Source organism: Octopus sinensis, unplaced genomic scaffold, assembly GCF_006345805.1.
Source record: "Octopus sinensis unplaced genomic scaffold, ASM634580v1 Contig10725, whole genome shotgun sequence".
Lineage (NCBI taxonomy): Eukaryota > Metazoa > Mollusca > Cephalopoda > Octopoda > Octopodidae > Octopus > Octopus sinensis.
Window position 1 is genome coordinate 1,526 of NW_021832219.1, and position 8,224 is coordinate 9,749.

Sequence of the window (8,224 nt, forward strand, 5' to 3'; positions counted from 1 at the left end):
TTAGTATATAATGGGGGCAAGTTTTACATCATCTCAAAAGTCATTAGTTGAACTATTAGTCCTCTGGCATTCTGGGGGGTATCAGAGCGTTTGAGTGATATTAGACCCCAACAAACGCCCGTAAATTAAATGTATCTATCTGGGCCACGATTTTGGTCTGTAGTCCTGTGCCTTACGGCGACGATCGGGACCCATCGTGTTTTATGTTAAATATGTGTTCACTTACCTTACAAACAGCTGTTATTTTGTACTATATTCTTGGAACCCAACAAGAAAGATAAAATAAGTGGCAGCTAAAGAAACGCACAAGTTTACTAAAACCTTGGAAGACGTTAATTTCCATAGATTTCTGAAATAACGAAAACAAGAAATAATACTGCATTAAATTAACACAAATATAAAATGCATTGTTCAAAGCACAAAATAGTATTACAACTATGTTTATAGGTGATGGTTATTCGAAATATAAATGATATGTTGACTATGCATTTACAATATGTATTTAGACATGGTGTAGTGTAGCTGTGTGTAATAGGCTGTATTAGATATAAAGCATTGTGTTTATTGTTGACTGTGTTCATTGGGTAGGTGGAGGTACGTGGCCTAGTTGTTAGAGCAGCGGACTCGCGGTCGAGGGAACGCGGGTTCGAATCTCAGACCAGACAATGTGTATGCTTATGAGCGAAACACGTAAGCTCCACGCGGTTCCGGCAGAAAAGAGTAGCGAAATTCTGCTGACTCTTTTGCCACATCTTTCTCTCAGTCTTTCCTCCAGCATCATGCAGCTCACCTACGACGGACCGGTGTCCCGTCCAGGTGGGGAACCTATACGCCAAAGAAACCGGGAAACCGGCCCTTATAAGCCAGGCATGGCTCGAGAAGGAACAAACAGGTTTGATTGTTGATAGTAGTTCTGTACATGACGCATTGATAGTTGTTCATGATAGATGTCCGTACATGACGCATTGAACGTGGAAGCAATCCGTCGGTTACGACGACGAGGGTTCCGATTGATCCGAATCAACGGAACAGCCTGCTCGTGAAATTAGCGTGTAAGTGGCTGAGCACTCCACAGACACGTGCACCCTTAACGTAGTTCTCGGGGATATTCAGTGTGACACAGAGAGTGACTAGGCCGGCCCCTTGAAATACAGGTACAACAGAAACAGGAAGTAAGAGTGAGAGAAAGTTGTGGTGAAAGAGTACAGCAGGGATCACCACCATCCCCTGCCGGAGCCTCGTGGAGCTTTTAGGTGTTTTCGCTCAATAAACACTCACAACGCCCGGTCTGGGAATCGAAACCGCGATCCTATGACCGCGAGTCCGCTGCCCTAACCACGCATTGAACGTAGAATACGCTGACGCACGCAAGCACACAACGTACACACATATATGTTGTTAATACATTAACAGCAATGCTACACTGTACAATAGACTACGACTGTAAGTTTTTGTCAACCCTGTATTCAACATGCAGTTTCAGGTATCATATTACACAGAGTGTCTCCTTGTCCATAAGAGTAAGAATCAGCCGGACTCGTTTAAATTCTGTGTTAGAGTACAACTCGCTAGGTCTCCACGGATACACAGTTTGTAAACTAGATTTCCTAAAATGTATAAGGAAATCTGCTTAACGAATTTGCGTATAAAATGCTCAATTATTAATTATTTTGAGTATTATTATGTGAAGATTTGTATGTTTTATATATGTATTCTTATCTAGATGTGCTCTTATATATTTAAATACTCTTTACTCTTTACTCTTTTACTTGTTTCAGTCATTTCACTGCGGCCATGCTGGAGCACCGCCTTTAATCGAGCAACTCGACCCCGGGACTTATTCTTTTGTAAGCCCAGTACTTATTCTATCAGTCTCTTTTGCCGAACCACTAAGTAACGGTTGTCAAGCAATGCTAGGGGGACAAACACAGACACACAAACACACACATATATACGACGGGCTTCTTTCAGTTTCCGTCTACCAAATCCACTCACAAGGCTTTGGTCGGCCCGAGGCCATAGTAGAAGACACTTGTTCTAGGTGCCATGCAGTGGGACTGAACCCGGAAGCATGTGGCTGGTAAACAAGCTACTTACCACACAGCCACTCCTGCGCCTATGATGAACTTCTGGAAAGTTTTACAGATTTTTACAGTTTCAGTGATAGATTGGCTCTGTAGTCTTTGATTTAGCTTTCCCCTTTCTGGTTTTGAGAAGCCTAATTTCATGTATGTATGTAAGTTATATGTATGCATGTATAAACACTGTCAGAAAGACATAGATTTCTGATTAAGATCAGGGAATACGGAGCAGCGTTAGACAAATATTGACATTCCAGCAAAACATATACCATACATACATATATACACACCGCACACACATATTCTCGATCACACCCAAAGGAAGCTAATCTGGTTGGATAGCGAATATAAACTCGTCAACAAGCTACAACTCGGTCACAGACATATTGTATAAAGATGATAGAGACCGATATAGTAGTAACAGTAAAGCCATACTTCTCTGAATTAACTCTACTTAAACACACAGAACACCCCTCACTCCTCTTTTTCGCATGTCATCGTTAATGTGAGTCGCTTACAAAACCTGCACTAAAATATTTGTCCAGTCAACAATCCTTCATCAAATTGACAACATTCTGGAATTCTTTTCACATCCATGATTTTTCTGCAGACATCAACTATTGATCTTACCAATCTGTGAGAATTCCACAAACTGTTGGACACTGTCTCTCTGCATTTGAACAGTTTACAAAATAAGATAGAAATTGAAATGCTTACTTGAAATAAACATGAACTATTGCTGTCAGAATGACACAGACAAATGATATTCCGGAACCAATGTTAGAAAGAATAGACAACATTTGACTATGTTTTACATCTCTTTCATTCTGGTAGACATCCTGCAATAGAAACAAACGACAACATATTATCCCCTCCTTTCTTATCTTATTTCTTTCTTATATGCTAAGTCAATACTTATATAAATTATGAGGGTTAATATAGGCGGGTGCCATCTTCTATTACATGTTACATGATATTTAACCCCAGTGTGACGTTTCACTGTCGTTATGATGTATATGAGATATCTGAGTCAAGTTCGAATATACCACCGTCCTATAAATCTTTAGTTCAAATTCATTGAAGGTATATCTTATTATATGTTATCAGTACAAATAATTGGAGCTGTTTGACCTAAACCGTTAATTGAGGGCGGACGTATGGCTTAAAATATGTGATAAATAAATATCCAGATAGTGTAATAAAGAGAAGTGAAGTTATTTAGTAATGTTCTAACAACACTGCCATTATGATGTCAGATGATAGTAGAACTTAAGGCGGCGAGCTGGCAGAATCGTTAGCACGCCGGACGAAAGGCTTAGCGTATTTCGTCTGCCGTTACGTTCTGAGTTCAAATTCCGCCGAGGTCGACTTTACTTTTCATCCTTTCGGGGTCGATAAATTAAGTACCAGTTACTCACTGGGGTCGATGTAATCGACTTAACCCCTTTGTCTGTCCTTGTTTGTCCCCTCTATGTTTAACCCCTTGTGGGCAATAAAGAAATAAGATGATAGTAGAACTGGTATTGAGTGAACTAACTTATTGCATTGCTTCAGCTATTCCTTTAAGCTAAAATATGTACAGAAGATAGGGGTAGGTTTTAGTTTTACGGGTAGCAGATGTGTTGTAGAAACTGACAGATATTGTATATATCTGCATTATTGACACAGAAGTTTCATGTAAATGAGAGGAGAGACCCTGTAACAGAATCATGAAGAGGCCAAATGTTTAACTTGTAAGCTACAAACATGGCTTTTGTGCTTTAGAGAATTATTGTATACTAAATAAGTACCGTAGATCCTCGAGTATATTCCGCCCGTGAGTATAATATGCAGGGGATTTTTAGGGGGTTGTACCTCTGAAAAACCTAAACCTTGTGTATAATACGCACTCCTTCTCTAACCTGAGTCAAGGAGGTCAATATAACGTCCTTGGTTTGTAAAAATGTATACGGTAACGTCCTTTATTATTTTTGTATATATAGCATAATGCAAACGTGTAGCTTCTTTGTACTTGACAGCAAAAAGAGACTCGGACATTGCTTAGGAAATATTTTTCAGTTTTACCGCGTATATAGTACGCTCTAGGGATTTTGACCTTTAAATTTTTGGAAAAAATTGCGGATTATACTCGAGGATTTACGGTATCTCTTACTTAGATTGTCATTCAGATTGTTTTAGCCCAATAGATTTTAAATTCAGCGAAAATGGTTGTTTTTCTCTGTCCCATGACATTCACCTTTGAGGAATTCTCATGCATTTAATTGAGGATGGTATCTTGGTTCATCAAGTAGACACCGTTCTGAGTTTAAACTGATAAACAGCAATAAGAGCACGATCAACAGTGCCCTATTACAAAATACCAACCTCACATATTTACTAAAATGATGGTTAATACGTGTTGAACTTATTTATGCACAGACAGGATTTCCAGTGTACTGGCAATTAACTGGTTGTCGTAATGTTACCAACCATTAGCATGGCAAAACTTGTAAGATGGTTACAAGTACAAAATACTTTTTTTCCAGGTTCATAGTCGGATGTATCACAGCCCTTTGCTGACCAGTGGGGATTACGCCCTGGGGATTCGTCCCAATAGACACATTGTGGGTTGGTGGCATTCTGAAATACAATTTAATCAAATTACTTTGTAATTAGAAATATTAAATTTCTAAATATCTCATAGAGATATGTACGGTGGTGGAGCGATAGCGTGGTTGTATACTGTCAACTTAACGTGACAGTCCTGTAAGTGAATTACACCACCGCTGTTTAGCCCTAGGAAGCATCGAGCATATTCCGCTCTTGAGTATAATATGCAGGGGATTTTTAGGGGGTTGTACCTCTGAAAAACCTAAACCTTGTGTATAATACGCACTCCTTCTCTAACCTGAGTCAAGGTGTATATAACGTCCTTGGTTTGTAAAAAATGTATACGGTAACGTCCTTTATTATTATTGTATATATAACATAATGCAAACGTGTAGCTTCCTAGGGCTAAACAGCGGTGATGTAATTCTCTTACAGGACTGTCACGTTAAGTTGACAGTATACAACCACTCTACTTTGTAATTAAAATACATGTAATGTATCTTTGCGAAAGTAACAAAATATCAAACAATGGTAATAAATGTTTAGTTATTATTGACACTGTGAACCCCAAATCACTGTTTGTAACGTAGCTGAACTGACAATTCAAATTTGTTTTTTAATCTATGTTTAGTATGATAATTTCTACTCCATCACATTAACAACTGATGTCGTTCTTGAAATATTTAGTGATCTACAAAATGACATGATGGTCATGGCTGTAATGTGTTTCATCAGAGGCCTACTGGATCAGAGATGACATGAAGGTAAACAACAATAACAACCTCAACTATGGTCAACGGAAGCCCAAAGAAATTTATCACATTTAAAATACACAGACGCAATCAATGAAGGCAATAGACAAACATATTAAGAAAATACACTGGTGATTCTAAAAAAACAACACAAATAACTGGAAACATATCCGCCGCGTGTATTATAAAGATAGTATAAGTTATAAGTTGAAACTACTACTACTACTACTACTACTACTACCACCAACACCAACACCACCACCACCACTACTACTACTACTACGACTTCTACTACAACACAAATGACTGGAAACATATCCGTCGCGTGTATTATAAAGATGGTATTATAAAGATATTTATAACTTGAAACTACTACTACTACTACGACTACTACGACTACTACTACTACTACTTGTTCCACCGCGGTCCGTGTTTCATTTGTGAGCAGTGGTGTATGGCCCTGAAACGAAACATAAACTGTGACAGCTATAACAAAATACATAGCGCTTACCGGATCTATTACATTGAATGCTATTGTAACTGGTTCATCACGGTTGGTTATATTAACATTGGGAATACTTGCAGCAATAATATGGCTGTTAATTTTCGTATTTGCTTTGGCACTTGAGTTTTGTATTACCTGTAAAGGGAAGCCGTTAGATAAACATATTTATTGCCATAGAAGAGTTTATTAATACATCGTTAAAGCATGGAATTAAACATTGGAGTTGTGCCACGACAATATTATTTTAGTCAGTACAACATATATTACAATATATATTACAATTGAGTTCATTACTGAGGGTTATCCTTGCCTTAAGGAATAGATAAATTGCTTTTACATCTAAATTGTAAATATTAAGAGCTGCTGTTATGTCTATGTACTTAAGAAAGTTCCTTGAAAATCAACGTATCCTTTGTTCAATCTTCTTACATAGCACCTTGGGAAAAGGGATTTCTACAACAGCTTGTGGTTGACAAGAATTTTGAGAGATGTATTTGGTAGCTGAAACTGTTGAAGAGATCCCAAATTTCAACATTTGTCCCTTGGCGTCCTGTTATTTATTTGATTTCTATTCACTTCGAGCTGTGCGGATAATACCGGACTGGCTTGGTGTCTAAACCTAATTGCCTATTTCAACTGAATCTAAATTATATATATATATATATATATATATCTATATATATATATATATATATATATATATATATATATATACATACCATGAATTACTACACAAAGAAATTACTAAGAAATATGAAATTGTACCTTTTAACACACTTAGAAACTGAACCTTGAGATTAGAGAAATAATATTGGATTATTACCTAGAAGAAAAAACGGAACCTTATACCCCCACTAGACCGAGAATCACACTCAAGGACCATAAAGAAAACTTTCTTGGTAACACGCAGGTCAGATTGATTTGCCCTACCAAATCTGACTTAGGCAGACTGAGTAAACTTATTCTGGATAAATATTTACCTGCTATACGTAACAAGATTAAACTTAACCTTTGGAAGAATACTCAAGGTGCACTGGATTGGTTTTCTGCCATAAAGGTCAGTAATAATAATAGAAGTAAATTCATCCAATTTGATATACAAAATTACTACACATCCATAAACCCTATTATATTAAATAAGGCTTTAATTTTTGCTAGGCGACACACTAAATTAAGTATGGGAGAGATTAGGGTTATCTTAACAGCTAGGAAAACTTTAATAGAGTTTGATAACAAACTTTGGGCTAGAAAAGACACCCAACTTGTTCGACATCACCATGGGATCGCCGGATTCAGCGGAAGTGACTGATCTGGTTGGGATGTACTTACTAGATAACATTAGTAGAGAATTCCCTGAATTAAAAGGAGGACTATATAGGGATGACGCTTTATTTTTGGTAAATAATACATCAAATAGGAGACTGGATCTACTGAAAAAAAGACTAAATGAATTTTTTAATAGTTTTGGCCTATCCATAATTATTGAAAATGAAAACTATTCTGCCAATTATTTGGATGTCAATTGCAACCTTACTAATGGGATGCATGAACCTTATATTAAACCCAATTCTAACTTAGTATATATAAACCGTTCTAGCAATCACCCCCTCAAATTAAAAGATCACTAGTGCGTAGCATTAGTCAGAGAATCTCTTATCTATCCTCAAACGGGGACATTTTTAATAAGCATTGTGATAGATATAATACAGCATTGCTGAAAGCAGGCTACAAAAGTAAAATATGGTATATACCCAAGGATAATCCTTCAAATACCGGTGGAACTATTAGGAACAACACCAATAAATTTAGGACAAACAATAATAACTGTAGGATAAGGAAAAATACGATATATAAAAACACATATGATAATTATAAAGGTGTTGGTAATTTCGGAGCTGTTGACGTTAGTTTAAATAAATTAGCGCACATAAGTGATGGTAGTAATATTAATAATACGCATATCAAAACTAATGGTAGGTATGATAATAGTAAAGTTTATTTACGCAATAATTATGGGAATATTGATAATGATAGGCATAACAATGACATTGTTAAGGATAGTAAACATATGGGATGGAGGAGGAACAAGGTTTTTACTAAAAATAACAATTTGATAGGCAACCCTAATACTGATAAGGATACACTATGGCTGATAATCCCATATGCATTGCAGATAAAAACAGACATAGTTAGAGCTTTGCACAATGTAATATTTAGGCATTTTGGTTAGGGTAAGAATAAATTTGGTCATTTAATTAACAATGGAACTGTTAGAATAGGATATAGCATTACACATA

General features: G+C 36.8%; 1 long non-coding RNA gene across 1 annotated transcript; it reads right to left on the reverse strand.

The window, feature by feature from the left end:
* Positions 1-232: 232 nt before the first annotated feature.
* On the reverse strand, positions 233-6,146 carry LOC118761215. Its single transcript, XR_004997218.1, has 4 exons — positions 5,934-6,146; positions 4,551-4,700; positions 2,799-2,920; positions 233-349 (listed from the first exon to the last, which is right to left on the reverse strand). It is a non-coding gene; the product is annotated as an uncharacterized LOC118761215 (long non-coding RNA).
* Positions 6,147-8,224: the final 2,078 nt, after the last annotated feature.